At 45.3% G+C, this 22,456-nt stretch overlaps 1 protein-coding gene across 3 annotated transcripts in view; it reads right to left on the reverse strand.

Moving 5' to 3' along the window:
• Positions 1 to 22,456, reverse strand: part of KANK2 (KN motif and ankyrin repeat domains 2) — a 78,204-nt gene that overhangs the window by 35,411 nt on the left and 20,337 nt on the right. For all 3 annotated transcript variants that reach the window (XM_066614288.1, XM_066614289.1, XM_066614287.1), the window contains exon 2: positions 16,145 to 16,274. The gene's annotated coding sequence lies outside the window, so the exon portion shown is untranslated. The remainder of the gene's footprint in view (positions 1 to 16,144; positions 16,275 to 22,456) is intronic.

A 22,456-nucleotide genomic window follows, 5' to 3' on the forward strand; every position in this document is an offset into this window, starting at 1 on the left:
GGCAGGTCTCATAAAGCCTGCGGGCCACGGCTGGCCCATCAACACATTTTGATTGGACCACTATAATTACATGTGCTCCTCCTCACTCCTTCCTCTTCTCTCTCCATCATGCAAGCTCCTCCCTCTAATGGAACACTTGTTCCTCCAGAGGCGGTATCCAATGGGACTGGGCTGTAGGTGACATTTTCTCATGATATATTGATCCATGTGCACGTTCGCTAGCAATAATGGATTTTGTTTGCTTATTTCCCAGATTCTAGAAATGAAAGCTGGAGTCTGTTAAAGCATTAAAGAAAGCTGATTTTAATCTGTAAATCAGTTCAATTCAGTACTTGCTGTCATGGTTCTTCATAGCGGACCACAAATTATGGCTCTTGACTAATTGTACAATGGTCTCTGAGAACAGAAATTCTGGTTCTGCAAAGGTTTCTTTGTGGTTCTCAGAAGGCCCTGTTTGTTTCTATTGATTACATTCAATCATATTCATGAACAGATAAAGACCGACATGGTGGTGCCATTGGTCTGAAAATCTAGTGCTCAAATTATGGAGGAAAGAGCAGATTTTATAGTCTTCTTTCAGTTTTAGCTCGATCATGCCCCACACTTGTAGCCTTCTAAGAGAGTAGCTAAGAGGGAGGTCATAGAAGGTATGGGTCATAAAAGGTATGGGTACCTTTATAAAAGGTATGCTATAATAATTCAGGGTGGCCCACTTCGTCAGCCCCCCCCCCCCGAGTGCACAGATGCAGAATTGGCAGTGACATGATGACATCATCGCCAGTTACTTCCAGGTTCTGAGCCACTGAAGTCACTTGGCAGGCTCAGGTCGATGCAGGTGGTGGTGCATTTTGATCCCCCCTGCTGCGTTGTTCTGGAATGGCATGGTGGGGAGATCAAAAAGCTGCTGAAGCAGGAGGAGGCAGTTAGTGGTGGCTGTGGTGGGGCTTTTTTGAGAGCTGCAAAAAAGGAGCGTGTATTGGACCACTCTGCTATAGTTAATATTCTGGCTTAGCAATTATGCTCAAATCTGGTACTGGTCAAATGTTGCAGGACTGTGCCGAGTTAGTTTCCTACTGAGCGAGGCTACGATGGTCAAATAATGTCATGTGAGTCCTGCATCACAAAGAGTGCCTGATGAAAAGTGAGCAAGAGAAGAGAGGCACAAATATGAGATGGAGAAGGACTATTTCGATACGGCTGCTCACCATCTGGAACAATTTCTTATGGGTTGATGGAAAAAAGACTGAAGTGGTCAATCTTCTTGTAAAGATGATCTCAAAACACAGTTGCGAACAACTCCAGATCAACAAATACAGAGGGGCCAATCACTTCGAAATGTCAGTGTTGCTTCCTGCAACTATGAAGAGGCAGACTTGAGAACAGCGCTGCTGCCACAGAGGATTGCTCAAAAATTCTGATCTGGACTGTTGATTCAGATGTCACCATCTCGACCATTTCATTCTTTCAGCAGATGCCTGCTGAACCATTGGAAAGGCTTTGATACAAGTAAGAACATCATCATCATTGTGCTTTGTGAGTGTGCATATAGCTTCAGATCTAATATTTTGATGTCAACAACCCTGTAAAGATATTATGATTCCCATATGCAGCTGGCGTGCCTGAGGCTACTGAGATTCCAGCAAAAATGAGATTTCAATCATGGAAGTCCCAAGGAAGTTAGCAGTTTAGGGTGCAATCTTAACCCCTTATGTCAGTGCTTTCCAGCACTGGCATAGCAGTGCCAATGGGACGAGCTGCATCCTGCAGTTGGGTGTCACTCACGGAGGCCTCCTCAAAGTCAGGGAATGTTTGTTCCCTTACCTCAGAGCTGCATTGCCCTTATGTCAGTGCTGGAAAGTACTGACATGAAGGGTTAGGATTGCGCCCTCAGTCTCTTCACAATTACACTACACCAACTCTCTAGCTGCTGCTGAGGAAGGCAGGAAACGTCCTGTGAAGAACACCAAAATACTGCTGCTTGTTTAGGGCATCACTGAATTGATGGATACAGACAACCAACTTCCCCAAATGTGGGAAACTGTGTTTCTTAAATGCATGCCAGCAAGTTGCGGACCAGGCAACTCATTGGTTTTGTCAAATACTGGGCCTGTTGTTGTTGTTGTTGTTGCCCCTCCCTAGTTACTGACTCATGTTGCTGCTATGGTGCAAAGTTCTTCTTATCCCTCACCCTCATACATTGCTGCAGCATTTTGTCACAGTTTCCTGATTTTTTTGTTTTTGTTTACGGAAGTATTTAATTTTATTTTCACTGTGTCAGAAGTTCACTCATACCAACAGCTGTGCTTTCTGCATTATATAATATGTTTTCAACAGCAGGTTTTCTTGCCTTTGGGGAACAGAGTTTCCATTGAAAAAACTTCTGCCTTTTAAAAAATTGTTCTGTAATAAATAGCAATTAAGGTCAGTTAGCCAGCAAAAGGACTGAAAGATTGCAGTGGCATAGTTGGGGCCTCTGCCATCCGGGGGCACATACATTTTTGGCACCCCCATACTACGTCTCGAGACATTTCTCCTTTTACATTCCTCCTGCCTCAAAATGCATTCTGGTGCCCAAAAGGCACTTTTTTTGCTTCCAGCAAAAACTGGAAGGGCCTTTCGGAGGCCTCCACAATGCCTTCTGAGGTGTGCGGAGGTCGTGGTCTTAGATGACCTCCTGGAGGCCTTAGAAAGGAGGCCTGCCTCAGAATCTGCCACTGGGGGTGCAAGCTGGCACCTCTTGAGACATAGTACCCAAGTCAAAGTACTGTTCCTGCCCCCCGCCCCCAGCTGCACCACTGCAACCAAGTCTTTTTCATGCATGTGCTCTATTTAGGTGGACTTTGTCTTACTTGCTGTGCATTTTTCCTACTGAAGTGGTTGTGAGCACATATGATTAGCCACATATGTGCTATTAAAAAAAAAAAACTGTAGGAAAAAGCATTCATAGTATCAATTCAAAACAAATTTAATGGCACAGACCCTAATACCTACCTCACCGAATCCCTGTCCCCAGTACAGTGCTTTAGTTAAAAATTAAAAAAAACACCCTCAAACACATTAAATATAAACATTTTAAAAATCTCACAAAAATGAGGTTTATGTACTTAAATATTTACATAAAAGCTCTTGCAGCACAAGCCTATGCTGGTTTACTCAGAAGTCAGTCCCACTGTGTTTACTGAGGCTCACTCCCAGGAAAGTAAGCATAGGATTGCAGCTTTGTGGTATTCTAACACCTGAAAGCCACAGGAAAGAAAGACAAGTTTTCCATAGACTCTTGTAGCCGTGAGATTACTGCACACAAATACCTTCGCTACTCAGTGTCACCTGCTGTGGATTACAACATATGACACAAGAACCTTAGAGAAGCTTTAGCCCCCTGCCCCCAGTAAAGACCCCGAACACTGTACCACAGGTGAGAAACCATGGCAAATATATGTCTCCAATGACTCACATCAACCTTTGGTATTTCAGGAACAATAATTCCAAATCCGTCCTTGGTGTGAAAATGGTCAGTTATCACCCAATAAGGTCAATATTGAATTGGCCCAATGCTGTTTGAAAGACCAGACATTTGAGGCAGGTCTGATACCTCTGCTGTATACGAGCTGTTCTCATTCAGCACAAACTTGAACAGCTTTAGGAAACCAGCTTCAAGCTCATTTAAGACAAGGAATGAAATGCTACAGGGCAGTGTTTCTCAAACTGTGGGTTGGGACCCACTAGGTGGGTCGTGAGCCAATTTCAAGTGGGTCCCCATTCATTTCAATATTTTATTTTGAATATATTAGACTTGATGCAACCATGGTATGTGACTGCATTTGGGGAAATGTTACAGATCTGTTCTTTTAATAGGCTATTGTATATATGATAGTAAATGGGACTTACTCCTGTGTAGGATTGGGTAGGATTGTAGCCTAGGATTGTAAAAAATTTCCTGTTTGATGATGTCATTTCTAGTCATGACATCACTTCCGGTAGGTCCTGACAGATTCTCATTCTAAAAAGTGGGTCCCGGTGCTAAAAGTGTGAGAACCACTGCTATAGAGGGGACCTGTGTGTGGACCCCTGTTGATATGTTCTAGAGCAGGGGTGTCCAAACTTTTTGGCAGGAGGGCCACATCATCTCTCTGACACTGTGTCATGGGCCAGGAAAAAAAGAATTAATTTACATTTAAAATTTTAATAAATTTACAAAAATATATTAGAGATGGAACTTATACGAATGAATGAAGGTCTTGCAATACCTCAGGCCTATAAAAGGCCTTGCACAAGGCAAGGCCAGCTTTTCCTTCGCTGCCACTGCTGCTTCACAGATGTGAAACAGCAAGCAGCGGAGGAAGCCCTCGACCCACAGCTCGCTCAAGAGGTCAAACAGTCAACCTCATGCTGAGAGCAGTCGCATTGGGCCAGCATGGGCTCCAGCATGTCACTAGAGGGCCAGAGGCTGGGGACTCTCTGTGGGCTGGATTGGGGGTCCCCAAGAGCCGCAAATGGCCCCCGGGCCGGGGTATGGGCATCCCTACTGTAGAGGGTTATCAGTTGTTCCTATAGTTGCACAGGGGTTCCCTCATTTTAACCTAGGATGAGGTTCCCAGCGCTGTGAGAGAACTTCAGTCAAGACAGGTAGAACGGATGTGATGAATGTGTGACTACAGAAAGAGTCCAACACCTTTATATGGAAATGTAGTTGCCAGTGGCATAAAAGGAATAGCACTGTCCAAAAGGGCACAGTCACTTACTGGGTGAATATGGCCAGAGTTCAAGGGAAGCCACCTCCTCCAAAAGCCACCAAGGGTAGTTTGCCCTGCCCTGATTGATGCTGATCACCATATTGAGCCAATGGCATTCAAAATGGAGAGGCTACTATTTGGATCAACACCTACCCACACAAGAGCCAGATAAGCATTCTGACTACTGAAGAAGGCTTAGTTGAACTTCAGAAGCAGCAAGAATGTTGCCTCTGCCACAGAGCAGCCAGATATCCATGGCACCCTGCGCTCCCTCCTCTGTGCCTCATGAGGTAGAAGATACTCCAATGTCCTCTGATGTACACAAATTATATGGCTACGCACTAGGGAACAGGCAAGAAAGAGACGCAGGGAGGAAGAATGCCTGCAGCCCCCCAGGCTCCTGGCCATGACAGGTTCCCACCCCCGCATCCAACATACAGGCTCACATTGAATTTTCCATGTCGTGTTCCCCCACCCACCCGCCCCTGTCACTGACATCTGCAGAGAGAGTACTTTCTGCATCAGAAAACACAGCACTGAGAAATACAAGCTTTAGAAACTCCTTCCCATTCGCCTTCATGCTGGAAAGCCAGGCTGACTCACAAGGAACTCTCAGTGGGTCAAGCAGGGGCAGGCAGCTGGACTGCTACTATCCATCCGCATGTATCCCAGGACATGGATGTGCTTGAAAACAGAGTCAGGGTGTTTCATGAATATTAGTTCTCACTGCATTTCCTCCCCCCCCCCCCCAATTAGCAAAGAAAAGGAGCAAACAAAATGGGGGGGGGATTGCAGCACAGGTATCTTTCACACACTCACACAGATGCACACATGTGTAGAAGTTACCATAGCAATGAATAACAACAAAGCAAAGGGAAAAAAAATCACAATTATTTGGATGGGCAGCCTCTTCAGACTCAAGAGAAGGTATTTTATTCATTCCCCTGTTACTGATCATTTTGATTCCCATATTATGGAGAATGGGTTGGAAGAGGGAGAAGAGAGAGGCCTGCCTAAGGCCATCCAATGAGTCCATGGTCAAATGGGGATCTGTACAGATCCAATACGTTAAAACATTAATTGGCTCCTACAGTCTTCGTGCTTTTGGAAAGGCTGTAGTTCCATGGAGGACCACCTGCTATGCACGCAGAAGGCCCCAGGCTCAAACTTAAGCAAAATCAGATAGGGCTGAAAAAGGTCTGTTTGAAACTCTAGCTACTGCCAAATAAAACAGTGTTGACAAAAGTAGACTAGATTGCTTTGATTCTGCATAAGGCAACTTACTTGGTATCACAACAAAAGAACAAGGAGGCGACATTCTCACTCCTTATAGTCTGTTTCCAGTAGGCTTCTGAGGATAACTTGAACAGCATTTCTAGAACGGTTTCACATTTCATTTTAGAAAGTAAAATATAAGAATCAGCTCCTCATGCACCACTTCCTTGTGAAACGCGGTCAGGGAGTCTCAGCCAAAGCCAAGTAAGAGGAGACACAGGGGCTAGAATGTTACTTATGACCACTGGCCTTCCTGATCAACATTGGGGAAAACTGCCTAAAATCTGTGGGCTTGCCCAGTTTACTCATTTTGGGGGCCGAGGTATTCTCACTCCTACTTTCAGATGTGTGGGGTGATGAAGGTCCAGGGTGCAGCAATACATCTGCCTGGTGAAAGGACAGAGAGGACAAGTGTGGGGAGGGGGTTCTGCAACTCACAAGATTGGCTTTAACACTGGCAAAGGTGTAAAAGGCCTTGCTGAGGTGGCAAAATCTTGAGGTGACAGAGTACCACAATAGATTGCAGGAGTGGGGTACTATTTTATTTTTTAACATTTTACCATATGAAATCTCCTTGCAGAAAGAAAAGCAGCACATCAGGGGGAAAGGACTGGCCTAGGCCAATTCTTGCTATGCTACCTTTCTATTTGCAAGCAGTTTTCTATAACATAGGGGGACTATTAAAAATGTGATTCCTACACGTGAAACCTGAAGTGGTGCAATCCATTCTGCTGCATATAAAGATCCCGCCTGAGTCATAAACCCAGATTCAATTCCAACAAAAACAGCTGTGCCCTTTTCTCCAGACAACTGGAGTAAAAATACGTGTCTCTACTGTACAGGGGTATCACAACAGCAGGGCCATATGGCATAAAAGATAAGGGGCAGTGGAACAGAGAAACAAATGTTAGCATTTTAAATAGTCATAATTATTTAGTTTGAGACTCTTTGCTCTGCCCTTCAGTGAGCTGGATGAAGGTGGGAAATAGACTTGTCAAATCCACAGATGAAACAAGGCTGAGGAAAGTGGAAATATGCTAGAAAATGGGTTAAAAATTCAGAAGCGACCATCTTAAAAAAGATATCAAAGCTAGGAAAGGTTAAAAAAACCCAAATGATCGGAACAATGGAGCACCTTCCTTAAGAAGAAAGTCTAAAGCGCATGAGGATATTTAGTATAGGAAAAAATGGTGAAGAAGAGGACACAATAGGAAATTATAAGTTGAGGAACAATGTAGTGAAACTTATACTGCAATACCAGAATTCAAGGTATTGAATGAAGGTATTGAATGACCCAATGAATGGTACTGAATGACCCAATACCAGAATTCAAGGTATTGAATTCAAGGTATTGAATGACCCAATGAAGCTGACTGGCAGTAGCTTCGTTCACTACCACTAGTATGAGTGACATTCAAAAAGAACATAAGAAGAGCCCCGCTGGATCAGGCCATAAGCCCATCTAGTCCAGCTTCCTATATCTCACAGCGGCCCACCAAATGCCCCAGGGAGCACACCAGATAACAAGAGACCTGCAAGGCTTCCTGGGAATTGTAGTTAAGAACATAAGAAGCGCCCCACTGGATCAGGCCATAGGCCCATCTAGTCCAGCTTCCTGTATCTCATAGCGGCCCACCAAATGCCCCAGGGAGCACACCAGATAACAAGAGACCTGCAACCTGGTGCCTTCCTTTGCATCTGGCATTCCGACGTAGCCCATTTCTACGTTAGCCCTTTCTTGTTAAAGGGGCTTTAACAAGTGACTTTCCTCAAAAGGATTACAGAAGCTCATGGAGGACAGGTCTCTCAACAGCAGTTATGGAAGCTAAATGAATCCTCCACTGACAGAGGATGCCAGAGGACCCCCCCCCCCCAAAAAAAAAAAAAAAAAAAAGGACAGGCCACCATTTTCACACCCTGCTTTGGGAGGCATCTGGAAGTCCACTGCTGAAAACAGAATCCTGGGTCAGACTGACAACCCAGTCCTGTTTAAGACTGGGTTGTTGCGCAGAAAAGATTACAAGAGTGGAACAGAGTCCTGCTGTCATAAAGTGCCCCACCCCTTTCTCCTCCTTGGACTTGCACCAGCTACCAAGCCTGTGCAGGTCTGAGGAGACCCACTGGAAAGCAGGCAACTTATGGAGAAGTAGGCCCCCCACTTTTTGGCAAGGCTGCATTGATGGGGGAGGAGGATAGGACTGGGCTCTGAAGCTTAGATTAATCCAGACAAAGAGATTCTTATGTTCTTATCTGAAAATGGACTATTGGGGGAAAGAGCAACAAAAAGAAATACAAGAATGGAAAATGTTACTTGCTGGAAAGAGCCACTAAAATGTTGCTGTCCGACCAAATGAACAGCATTTCCAAGGAAGATTTTGGAGTTGATAAAGTAAAATAGACCTGCGGCAGAAGGCAATGCCACTTCTAAGGCTGCATTAACAGGAGCCTCATTGCCAAGACTGGGGAACATATACCATAACTTCTCTGCTTTGGGAAGATCTCATTTGGGTACTTTGTTCACTTCTGGGAACACAGATCAAAGATCAGATTTGCTCATCAGGAAGATCAAACCACAGATCATAGAACACACATTCTATGGAGGAGAGACTGAAGGACCTGGGTGTGTGTAGCCTCAAGATTAAAATGAATAAAAGGTCAAGAAGTTTCCCAATACTGAAAGTTTCTCAGGAGGAAAATGGGGAAGAACAATTATTCTGTACTTTTTTAAAAAATTTAAACAGCAATTGCTTTGAGCCAAAGGTGGCAGATTTGGGGTGACCACTAGGAAGAGTTTCTTAACAACTAGAACAGTAATAGAATTCAAGAGGCTGTGAAAATCTGCTTCCTGGAAGGTTTTTAAGGAAAACTTTGGGGGGGGGGGAGATAGAACCAGAGAAACTCTTAAGACGTTCTCAATTTATTTAGATGAGATTCAATTACACAAAATTTTTCATTATTTAAAAGTCACTGTGACCCCCTGTAACCATACCCGAATCCAGCAGTTTCCAGCCTTTTTCATCTCATGGCACACTGACAAGGCATTAAATTGGTCAAGACACATCATCGTTTTTTTGACAACTGACAAGGTACACCACACTGCTGGAGGGCTCACATTCCCCAATAGCCCTGCTAACAAATGTCCCTCCCGTGGCACACCTACAGACCATTCATGCACCAAGGCAAAGAAGATGCTCTCATAGTGCACACAGGCACAGGTTGTAGGCAAGATAGGCAATTTATTTAGAGTGAATGGTGATCAGTCACACATGGAGGGAGGCAGCCAGGTACCCCTGAGTTGCTTGGTCTCAGCAGGCGCAGGAAACACCCAGACAGAGACATGGTGACTACGCCAATCCATTCCCCCAAGGAACAACCAAATTTCAAAGCAGTTTGCAGTTGGAGGCCTTGAGGGACTAAAACTATGTCCTGCAAATTAATCTAAATGACTCTGTTCCAAGGATGGGAAAGGAACACAGATTTTCTACAGGAAGCCAATTTTGCAAAAATGCATGCTGTGGCTAGAAGAGCAGAACTTCTCGGACCAGCTCCAAGCAGAAGGCCTTAGCATCCAACTCTGCCCCAGAGGCCATTAACAGAGACAGACAAAAGCAGCTGGTTAGAGACAGGAAGGGTGGGTGGGCATCCTGACCCCAGGGGTTTCCTGCTCAGCTAAAAAGTCTAATCCATAGACAACAAGCATCCAATGGAAAAGGAAAACAAATGCTTTTAAAAATAGCTGCATGCGGTGGCAAGAAGGGTTTTGCTTTTCAGGCACAAAGAAACTCAGCTGTTTGGAGTGACACACATCAGTGCAAGAGGGCAGGGCTGAGCAATCCGACTATCCCCCTGACAGACCAGGCAGGGACTGAGATCAAGGTTGATCTGTACCCAAAAAATAATTCTCAGTGGCTGAGCAAGCAACAGGATGGTGAAGACCACAGGCTTGGCTACTGCATGTAACAGCTTCATGCTCTCCCGCCTGTGAGCTAGACTATGGCCATGAACTAGTGTTACCATGCTGGATCATGACTGGCAGCAGCAGAAATACAGAGAGCTGGAAGAAGCAAGCTCCACACTGATGGGCCCACCACGACCCAGACTCCCAGCACCAAACAGACTGCCAAGCTACTTGTGGTATTTATAATGGACTTTGTTTTTCGTCAGGCAATGGTAGCTGGACTGGGGTCCCACAGACTGGACTATGGCAAGGGTTAGTGCTAGAGTCCCCTTAAGCACACACCCTCTATGATTCCAATCCATGGAACCTCAATCCAGCTGCTATGGCAATCAGGGAGAATCATACTTTAAGGGTCACGTGTAGTTTGGCCCCAAGAGGGCAGACAACCACCGGCTCAAGATCCCCGGAGAGTCAGCTCGGAAATCCCCAGACTGAGGGGTCTCAAAACCATTTGAGAAAAATCATCCCGTCTGCCTTGAGCATAGCATTAGTGGGGACCCCCCAGGTCTTAAAAAGACAGATCTCAGGCAAGATCACAAGTTCCTTTTCTCCTATGCACTCACTCAATGACTTCAGCATGTGAAAATTCTTAGTATCAGTGGCCAAAGAACTCCTCATTTCCTCTGGCAAATGGCCAAAATAGGAGTGGTTCTTGGAAACTTGCCACACGATGACCAATGCCACCTGTTGAAGCACACAGGCCCATCTGCACAAAGCCCTTTCCAAGAAGGGCTGCAAAGAAGAAATTGCTCATCCTGGAGAATTCTAGAGCTGAGTCTACTCTTGTCTAGAGGGGCACATGCTAATGGTAGTTTCTCCTCCAAACCTGCAGGCAGAAAAGCAGCAAATTGGGTGGGTGGTGCAGAATATTAGCATCTTTCCCCAGGACTGCTAAGGGTGGTAGGACCAAGTTCAGCTGAGGTAGTCACTGGAAGCCACCAGATAGTTTCCTGCACATTGAAACTAGCATTCAACCTAGGTTAGAACAACATTCTAATTTTCTCCATGGAGAATTTTTTTTTTTGTAATGATTAAGTCTCTACTCTGTGAGCCTTTCCTGCAATCTGAAGTGGTATAGCTCAGGCACACGTTTAAGACATCAGTGACAATTAGAACAAAGATGGCCAGGAATAGACGTTTGATGGTGGACAGCTGGGGCTGAAGGGGATTGTGAGCAAAATCTCTATATACACAATAATCAGGTTCAGAGCGGAAGTATCTACTTATTTCCCGCTCATACAAACTGACTTCCAGAGGACACCCATAGAAAGGGCTGTGTGTGAGACAAAAGAAGGAGGGTTTCATTGGATTAGGGCAGCCAGAAGGCAGTAAAAGATCCTCCTCGTGGGAGGAGGTCTACACACATATATAGTCCTCCATTTTTTACATAGGCTGAGTGCAGTGGTTTACTCCGCTTCAAAGAGACATATAGTTTCTCTCAGCATGCAGGTGCACCAAGTTGAAGCATCAGGGCTGGCTCCAGATACCCGTCACCTGTTCAGTGATCTGTGCCACTTATGTCCAACTTCCAAAGCCAGTGCAGCTTTCCTTTCCCCCTCTCAAACATATGGGCAACTCGCGTTTGCTAGGCAACCACAATGCATTTTCCTTTCATCCTTTTACAGATGCAAGACACATACATACATACATACATACATACATACATACATACATACATACATACGACCTTTATTGGCATAGATAAAGGAAATACACAACAACAAACAGACATCCAGAATAAACAAACAGAAAACAATAAAATAAAACAATCATAATCATCCAATACCCCCTCCTTCCACTCACGATGCAAGACACAGTAGGGTCATGAAGGAGGAAAGGAAACCACAACTTAGAACATCATTGGAGACAAAATGGAGCAATGGAGATGAAATGCCCCAAGGGTCAAATGGCTAAACTAGCTTCTAGTCAGGTTGGGAAACATTGGCCCAAGGAAATAGGCAGGGTATTTTGCTGCTTGAAACTGCTAACTGCCCTGCATGATCCAAGAGACAGGACCCAAGATCCCTTGCAACATCCCAGAGAATGCTGGGCTGGCCCACCAAGGCATTCCAGACTCCTCTTCAACCATGCAAGGGATTTTGGGGAAAACATCTTGGATGATCAAACTTCTGACATGATTGCCATCACAACTGTGCAGTTTGGCAGGCCCCAGTGATGAGAATCCAGTCAGATTTCTCCACAGGAAAGCCAAAGTCAGTGCTTGCAAGTCTGCTACAACGAAGATGAAAAGGTGGGTGCAGGGGGGGGGGCAATGACAGACACAGGGAGGGAATATAACAAATGAAATTAGGGTGCACAGAGATTTGGAAAAAGGGGAACATCCGCTGCAAGCATGAGAGCCAGCAAGGCTATGATAGCACAATCCACAAAGAGCTAAGCAAAGAAGAGGAAACCCCTTTTTACCAGAGTTAGCATACATGCTGTGTCAGTGTGCGACACAGAGAGAGAACACACGGCAGTCCTTCAAGACATGGCAGAATGGCTCTGGCCCTTTCCCCCTATATGGAAGCAATTTTCTCCAAAAATAAACAGTTTAGCAAGCTGCTGCATGAGAACTTCCTCCTGCCAACACAGGAATCTTGGCAGTGCTGGGGGAGGAGCAGAGGATGAAACACCAAACCTTGTGGGACAGCAGGGTGCAGGGAAATTCAGCAGCCAGGCTTTTCCCGGAGCAGGAAGTGGGGTGGGAAGGGAGGGAGAGAAGAGTTTATAGGCAGAGAGGAACTGAATTGACCAAAGTCAGCATGCATTGGGGGCATCTAATCTGAGAAGATGGAAATAGGGCTTCCTACAAAAGGTCATCGGATAGGGAGGCCTGGTTGGCTGAAGAGTGGGGTCATGGAAGCAATCCCTCGCTCTCCAAATCAGTAGTAAAGACCACCAAGGGCTGGATTAGACCCTGGTAACTTGTTGCACAATCAAAAATGACTGAGATTTTTGCTCTCTGGGGCCACAATGTTACCATGCTCTATGTACCTGGCTTGACTCAGTCCTGATGTGTAGAGCAACCATGTGCTAGCTGCATGTGCATGCTGCAGCAAGGGGAAAGGGCCAAACCAAATGAAGCATGATAGAAAACGGGAAACAGAACAAGAATCTGGACTAGTGAACATGAGCAGAAATATTGTAAGACCCCAAAATACCACTTGAGAGAAAATCTTGGGAGGTTGTCTTGCACAAGATCCCTCTGTTCTCCTCCTCCTTACTTAAGGCACACATCATAAAAGCTGGAATTGAAAGTGAAATCTATAGTGGTGGGAGAGCAGTAGGTGTGCAATGCTAGCTTTACTGTCATGAGAACTCCGTCGTAGTGAGGAAGGAACTTGGACAGAGGACTTGCTGCTCCTCTACCAGGCCTCTAATTTCATGAAGCAAATCTTATAAGCATTCGGAGGCTAGTCAAAATGATAGCCCTACCAGAAGCCATGGGCAGACATTTTGAGAACCAGGGCCTAGGAGAGGGGGGTAAAAGGGGTAATTTGTGCCCAGGCCCAGGGTCAGAAAGGGGGCCTGGGAGCCAAAGGAGGGGGCCCAGAAAGTTCCTGGGACCTGACATTTTCCTATCTCACCTGAACTTGCTGCCTGTGCATGTTGCAGAGGCACAACCACATGCATGCAGTATTAACTGCTGCTGCAAGCCATACATGTGGAGCTCAGGAATGCATCCATGACCCTCCTTTAACAGTGTCAAATCTGGGAGGAAACTAGCCTGCCTCAATAACTCTTTGGCCTGTGGATCCCATAACTATGAAGGAGTATATAGAAGCTCAGGGACCCAGCTGCGGGGCTACAGCTGCTGCAGAAGTTCATTTTGGTGTGTTTGGACTTTAGAGAGACTTAGGAGTGTGTTTGGTTTTCCATATTACTTATCTACGAGTGCTGCATGGTTGGGTAGACCTGGGCTCTGCATAAAGAAGCCAAGTAGACCTTGGCTCCAAAGACTATTGTGGCTGTCAGCACCTTCCCTCTGCCCTATTTTGCCTGCCATTCTGCCTGCCCCCATTGCCCCCTCCCCCTTTGGGAAGGGGCCCAAATGAAACTTTGTACCCCCCAATAAAATTCCTTTCATAGGCCCTGCTAAGGACTGTCTGCACCCAGGAGCAAACAAAATTCTGTTTCTCCCTCAGGCCGATACAGGACTTACAGTGGATTCATAGCCATGCCTGCATCCATTTATTTTCTATGTGAGGGTCTTGTCAGCCTGTGCTCTGGTGTGCATCCATGTATGCGTAGAAGGAAGTGGCTGACTGTGTCATGAGCACAAACCGCCACTCCAAGTAGCCCAAGTCAATCTGAATGGTGACCCACTGCATCTCTTTCCCTCTCTGCAAATGAACGAAAACAACTCCATAAGGATGATCATAGAAGATGAGCTGTCAGCCACATGCCCAGAACGGATTACAAGAATCTGCCCAATGACAGCTTCCACCTGTTACTCTTTTAGCACCTCCCCATTTGGTGAATCATCTGCTGACTCTAAGCCTTTCAACTTCCTTTTAACACAAAATGGGGGGGGGGGATGCCATAGCTTTGCAAAGTGCCTTAGGTGGAGATGGCATCTGTCTTCCAGATATGTCAAGCAACGGGATAAATTGTGGATGTGATTCTCAGCAAGTGATTCTCAGCACCCCAAGAACTTGCCTCCAGCAGGACCTATCACTGAATCCTGAAACTGAGCATTCAACCTTACCCCCTCTCGAAATGGAAGTGTGGGAGAGGGAACACCTCTTAAGCAACCAAAATAAATGCCAAGTGCTCATTCGCACATTAACATACAACATTCATCAGCATCAATCGACTCCCTGCGCAGAATGAGAAACTGGCTCGTTTTTGGTCCACAGGCCACTAATTTCTAACCAACTGCGTGGCCCGCAAATGTAGATCTTCCCACCCTTCTTTGCTATTTGGATGATGTTGATATTTGGATGATGTTCGCAGAGGCTGATGTTTCTGCAATCTGATCTTCTGACTGACTGTTTACTCAGATTTCTTGCATTTATATTGTGCTTTCCTTCCATGATGCAGCTCAAAGTAGTATTCCCAGGAGCTCAAGGCAGCATTCCCAGGTGATCACCCACCAAGGCACTGAACTAGATCTAGACCTGTTGAGCTTTAGCAAGGTGGCTGTATCAGGTGTCCTCAGAACATATAGCCTGGGATCCAAACATATAAGCATTTCTAGATTAGATTAACCAAATCCTAGAGATTCTTTGGGCAACCACAGCCACAACTCCATGACTTCCTTACTGCTACCAGTCTAGTGTGCCTTTTCAAGCCTTTGGTTCTCTTGAATACTTCTCATCCTGCTCCAAAAACTTTTCTTCAGAGATTGTGCAAGTGGAAGCAAAGATAAATTGCTGAACCCCTCATTGTCCTTAAAATGAACCATCCATGGAGAATTCCATCAATCAAACACAGCTGCCTGCTCCTGAACCACAGCCTGGTAGATTCTTGCCATCAGCCCAGATCCTGCTATTAGAAAAGATGAAACGTCTGCCTTTGATGATTTAGCAGATATTCAGTGAGTCAGTTTCTGATGATCAGGTCAAGAATGCCAGCTGTTGGCTCTAGCTATATTCACATTCCAGCTCTGCCCAATGGCCATGGCAGAAACCACTCTCCTGCAACCTCAGTTTCCCAACTACAGTGTACTCTTATTACCCATTCCAAGCCTGTCAATGAAGGTATTTTATGAGGCACAGATAAGTCGTGCTTTGCGACACAGGACAGGGCTTGGACCTATCAAAGCAGAATGAAATTAAATTAGCCAGATGGTGGATCCTGAATCAATCATCTTCCAAGCATCCCAACTCAATGACTTCAGCCCATTTAGGATATTACAGGTGCTCATCAGATAAGAAGTCAGCTACCACCACCTTGGTGCTCTCAGATATCCTTCCCTGCAGGCCAGTGGATAACACTGGTGTGCTGCATACCCACTGTGTGGGTGTGCCCAAATGTCCCTATCCTAGTTCTGTTTTGAACTAGGATAGGGACATTTGGGCACACCCACACAGTTGATAGCTGTGGCAATGGAAAGAATGCACAACTTTCTTCCAACACAGAGAGAAATAAGCACTCTTCCCAGCAACAACAGCTGTCAGCTCTTAACATCACAGAAGCAGCCACAGTTACGAGCAGCAAAAGCTTCTCTCACCTCAATCAGCGCCATATCCTGCTCTCTCTGCGTACGCTCTGGAGAGATAAGGCACCATGCCAATTCCACTCATTTGAACGTCTCTTGTCCTCTCTTCTTTGCACTCACCAGTCCCAACATATAACTGATCCTGCAAAATAAAACGAAAAGGAGATTTGATCTTCAGCAATTGGTGCAGTCAGAGAGCACACACATTTGTGCTAGAATATTCAGTCCACAACGCCCCTGCATTTGTGTCTGCAGTCATTAACGTATACTTACCATCATGACATTACTCAAACATACCCTAGGACTAAGAAATAGTCACGCTCTAACTTCACACCATAAAAGTTGCAGGAGATGTAATCTCAAGGTGAACAATCCTTGCCTTGGACATGTCAGCTACACCGTGTTGTCTGAGTCCCTTGCAGGTCATTCTGTCTCCATACCAAGAACTGTAAACACTGCCCACTATGGACAACCACCCCACTCTTGCTTATGTGTCCTTGAGGCCCATGTACATCACTTAGAGACAGAAAACTTCCATAATATTCAGGCAAGCAATACTTTTCCACTGCTAGTAAAGACAGAGAGAAAATATGCAGCAGTCCTAGCCACCCTGCCTCCCCTAACTCAGAACCTGCTCCAACTAGATACCATTTGCCTATTAACACATAAATTATCAAAGCCCCACTGTTTTTCTGCCATTTACCAGCATCTGAAAATCAAGCCCGCCCTTGTATATATTCATAAAAATTTCACATCATGTGCTTTCCCTTTCCCAACTCAGGAGGGACTCAAGGACACTAACAATATAAAAATTAAAAGCTGGAAGAGACCCTAACAAAACAGTCTTTAATAATTCTCTGCACTTGGGCCCAGTAACAAGTCCAGGATAGGACGACCCAAGCAGTCACTTGCAGAGTGGCAATATTGGTTCGGCTGCAGTGTAAAGTGCAAGAAAGGTTCCATGGTTCAGCAGGAAAGAGCATGCTTTATCTGTGAAATGTCCCCAGTTTAATAACCTATTCGAAGATCCCAGGCAGCAGGTGCTGAGACCTTGGAGCTCTGCCCCAAGACCTTGGAGACCAACTGTCAAGTCAGAGTGGTCCATCTAGCCCAATATTGTCCAATGGTCTGACTTGGTATAAAGCAGCTGCATGTGTAGGGTGCCCCCATCTCTTCCAATATTACAGAAGATGTTAGGGTAAATCTATTAGATTTTGCAGTCTGGTCACCAGAGGCATTAATATAGTTTGGTTCGGTTTTTGACCAGGTCATGAGCTGCTTCATACTAATCCCCAAGATAAAAGAGAATGCAACATTGTAATGTTGAAGTTTCAATTGGGCAACTGCATCATCCCCAAACTTCCCCCAAATAATGGCAAGGATTTTTAGAAAGTGATAGATGTATGGTTTTCGGACTTTCTAATTTGGGTTAGGAAACACCAACCATGCACATCCTACCAATTGCAGGGCTGATGTTTTTAAGAGCTCGAAGAAAAGTAACATTTCAACATCCCAAATGCAAGCCAACGTGATGTCACCGCACAGACACAGGAAACACAAAATCTGATTTAAGTGTCTCCTTGGGAAGGACCATCAGCAGCAACTCAACAAAGAGCCAAATAATAGAAGTCGGTGGAGCCCAGCCACTTTCCCCTTTGATGTAATGCTGGGAGCCAAGAGCTGCAGTGAGACTGGGGACAACTACAGTCTCCTGTGCGGAATCCAAAGCTCTGAGAACCAAGAAGTCAAAAGTGGGGAAAAGACAGGGGAGGCCCTGTAGTGAAGCAGCCCCCAGTGCAAGTGGAACTTAAGCAATGCAGCAAGGGTGGCTTGCTGTCCCTTGCCCACAGTGCAGGTGGGTATGCAGGATGCTTAGTCTAAGTCTATTTCCTGCAAAATTTATTTTGTGCAGGCCAATATATTCTACTGTTCTTCCTTTCCTCCCAGATCCCCTTTCATTTCAAAAAGGGGGGGGGGGGACAAGCAAACAAACCAAATCTATCTGCTTCACAAGCAGGTGGAACAAAGCCACAAAAAATCCTCTCCCAAAGAGAAAATGAGATCACATTATCAACAGTAGCAGAATATTTTTGAGGATATAGGAAAAAAATAAAAAGACAAACACTGAATTTATCTCTCCGAATAAGACTAAGGACACAATCCTAAGCAGGTCTACTCAGAAGTAAGTTCTATTGTGTTCAGTGGGACTTACTCCCAGGAAAGTGAGGATAGGATTGCAGCCAAAGTTATATTGTAAGTATACCAAAGTGATATTGTATTGTATTCCAAAGCTGCTAACACCTCTCTGATGTTTTAGGAACAAGAATAAAAATAATAATAGAACCCAGATCAATACATATTAAAGTATCCAGGGTTGGCCCCATCTATGAGACCAACTGAAGTGGTTGCTTCAGGCAGCAGTTGCTGGGGGGCACCTGTCTCTGTCCACCTATTTGCGTGGAGGGGAGTGGCGAGCTAGAACATTGGGCAGTGAGAGAAACAGCAGTTGGCTCAACCTCAGGTAAGGGGGGCAGCATCTGGTATGTGATATAACACCCCCCCATCAGAGGTAATGGGCTGACCCTGAATGTGTACACAGAAAAAAACTATGGAATTACACACGGTGGATCACATATTTTTGGTATGAATTTTCCCAGAGATTCTCTGGGGTTTTTACACTGCAAGAGAGTGTGTAGCTTTTAAAATTTAAGTATGCCTAGGGGTTTGTGAAAAGAGAGATCAAAGTTTTGGATTTATTAAGAAATGCATCTATTTAGAATTCCTTTTGCATTTGCCTACTGGGCTTCATAAAAACTTCCCACATGACTAAGAGCCACTCTAAGGTCATTTATTAATAGGGCCAATGGGAGATGTGAGCCCCCCACTGGCAGCATGGTGTGCCTTGTCAATTGTCAAAAACCTGGTGGTGTGCCTTGACCATTTTAGTGCCTTGTCAGTGTGCCATGAGATGAAAAAGGTTGAAAATCACTGCAATAGAGGAAGGCTGCTGCCACTCGCTGCAGATACACAATGTCTATGGAGATGCACATCTCTCGAGCACCCTTTACACAGTTGTGATCAGATCACAGCAAACCTTGGTGCATCTGGACTGCCAGGTGAAAGAGCTCTGAGAACAACTGTCCTCAGCCTGTTGTTGGCAACCTTCAGTCTCGAAAGACTATGGTATCGCGCTCTGAAAGGTGGTTCTGGAACAGCGTCTAGTGTGGCTGAAAAGGCCAATTCGGGAGTGAGAATCCCTTCCACACCGGGAGCAAGTGCAGTCTGTCCCTGGTCTGTCTCCCTGGCTATGGGCCTTCCTTCTTTGCCTCTTAGCCTCAGACTGTTGGCCTCAGCATGCCATAACAAAAAGCACAAGTCTCTCTCTCTCTCTCTCTCTCTGTGTGTGTGTGTGTGTGTGTGTGTGTGTGTGTGTGTGTGTGTGTGTGTGTTGGCATTGCACAAATTCTTGGGAAGGGATGATGCTCTATTCCAAGGCTGGCAATGCTAATCCACTCAACTCGTCTTCCCACCCACAGTAGCATTTCCAATGGTAGGAATACCAAGAACTCACTAGTCATTCCATGTATCTTGGTCACAGCAGTGAAGGTAGCAGCCATACCATCATTCCCTTTGCTCTACATTGACTCCAATATAAATGTCCAAGGCATTAAAAAAAGAGGAGAGAAGGAAGTGACTGGTGGGGGAGAAAGCCATGAACTACATCTTGGTGACCTTTGGCTTTCAGACTAGGAAGTATAGCCAAACCTTTGGAAAAGGGCCCTGGCTCACTTCCAGTTGCATCCCTATTCCCTACGTGGAAGGACGCCTTGGCCAGATCGGCACATTCAGGCCCTAGGAGGGTCAGCAACTCCAACTGCCGCAGCTCAGTGCTATTCTTAGCATCTGAAACTTAGAGTGGAAAGCAGCCAGAAGTCGCAGCACAAAGGTCTACTTGTGCGAGGAAGAGATGAAAAACAGCTTCCCAAGCTTGGAGTTGAGGAGCAATAGGAGAGGTTTGGCCCAGGGCGAAGGAGTGGGAGTGGACCGGCTTCTGGAAGAAAAACAGATGAAACACAAGGGAAGGAGAGAGAAGGCAGAGACAAACAAATCCTCAGCAGGCAAATGAGGGATCTAGAGTAGCCACACCCCAAAGGCAACCAGAATTCCAGCAGAGAATCTAATTCCTTCAGTTCCTGCCTGTGAGTCACTCTTGGCTCCTCCATGGGGATGGGGCCTGGCCACAGGCCAGGGAAAAAAAGACTGCTTAGCAAGGGTTAGCAGGGGCCAAGGCCACAAGGGAACACTGAAAGCAGGGCTGGACTCTTCCTTGCCTTACTAAACATCAGCACACAAGAAGTCAGTCTGCCATAACTTGGCTGGAAAAACTTCTCAAAATGCTCAATTCTGGTCAAAATGGTCACATGGTCAACTTTGAACCACACCCAACTTGCTGAAGATGGCCCAGGGATGGAAGGGATTCCACAATGTTCACTGCTTCTGAGACAAATTCCAAAAGTTGTGGTGGCAACGCAAATACTTGCCAAAGAGCTAGTTGTCACAGGATTTGGGACCCAGACCAAATTTTCAAGGCAACATGCTTGCAGTAAAAAAAAAACAGAAAGCTGAATTTTTCAGAAGACTTTGGAGGACATTGGGGGTCACTCTTCACTATTAGTTGTTGTTGTTTTTAACACAATAAATGTCCACTTGTTGCACACTGTCTGAATGCTATTCCTCAAAGTAAAGTTTTTCGTGGCACTAGCTAGGGACTTGCATTTTCCCAGCACTGTATATGAGAACTGAAGTGCTTCCCCCAAGACTACCACAGAGTCGCAGTCGCCACCCATGTGCAAGAGTGGTATCACAGGCGTGAGACTGGATGTTTCTGACACGATCAGTGCCAAAAGCAATACAGCTCCCCCACTGATCACTTGCTTAGAAACCAGATACCAGATTAGATGAACCCTTGTTCTCATTTGGTGACATTCTTATGGTGAAGAGCTCATTCATGCACCAATACTTGCATATACTTGGATATACTTGCATATACAGTATATACTGCCAATACTTGCACAGGAGGTCTGGTCTAGAGGGTAGAGCCTCCGTTTGCCCCATTCGCAGGTCACCAGTTCGAGGCCACCGGTACCGTGAATGGTGAGACCTTGAAGCAGCTGACAAGCAGAGCTGAGTTATTCCATCTGCTTTTCGGTGTGAGTGAAGAAGCGTCTTGGCTGCCCTCCATGTGAGAGATGAAGGAGCTGCTTGTCAGCTTGCATGGGAGGAAACTGGAGGCCAGAAGTGAGACCAGACCAGAAAGATCCATCTGAAATGTTGTAGTTCTTGAAAGATAGAACCTTTCTTCAATTGTAAAAATCCCTACGGGGATTTAGAACAGCCTGCTTATGTAAACTGCCTTGAATAAAGTCTGAGGAGAAATCTGATGACCAAGAAAGGCGGTATATAAATACCTGTATTATTAATTAATTATTATTATTATATACTGTGGAACAGACATTGATCCAAAGCCAAAGTGCACTCTCACATCCTTCGCTACCCCTCCTCTCAAATTTGAACTCTGGTCCCAAATATTTTGTTTAACCATCCTCGCTCATCTTGGCTTTGGACTACTTTTGGTACATGGAAGACACAGCCAAATAAGGGCCCAAGCCTATCCAACTTTCCAGAACCGGTGCAGCTGCAATGCATGTTCCCATACCTTGGGAACAAATGAGAATTGGATAGGATTGGGCCCTAACTCACCACAAGTTACATAAGATACTTGCATAACTCTGAGCACCCAAATGCCACCACAGGAGATGCATCCCATTGTATGCTTTCAGTGCAAGTTTGCAAATGGAAGGCAGACAACAAATTTGTGGTGCAGAAATCCATGCAATTAATTTGATGACTGTTGAGAGGGAACATTTGATTCTGTTCCACACCAGATCTCAAGAGTGCCACTGGAATTTTTGGGAAGGAAAAAAAAGGCACATGTACATTTATTCAATTATATATGCATTCATCTCATTAACAAAGAATCAACTTTTGAAATATTGGAAAACTGCTGGAGGGGAAAGGGAGGGATTGTGATGTCACCTAGTTACAGCCAACCAGCACAGTGCACAAACAGCTTCAGCTGCAGGCACACTGAACAGCCTTTCTCTGAGCTTGATCCTGGAGAAAAGAGAATACATTTAAACAAAATGCAGTGAATGCATTTGCATAGTGGCTCCATCCCTCAAATCCCGTGTGCTCAAATGCACCCTGGATGCATGTCACTGAAAACAAACAAAAAAAAAGTTGCCTCATAAAAACACAAAAACA

This window comes from Tiliqua scincoides, chromosome 2 (genome assembly GCF_035046505.1).
Source record: "Tiliqua scincoides isolate rTilSci1 chromosome 2, rTilSci1.hap2, whole genome shotgun sequence".
Lineage (NCBI taxonomy): Eukaryota > Metazoa > Chordata > Lepidosauria > Squamata > Scincidae > Tiliqua > Tiliqua scincoides.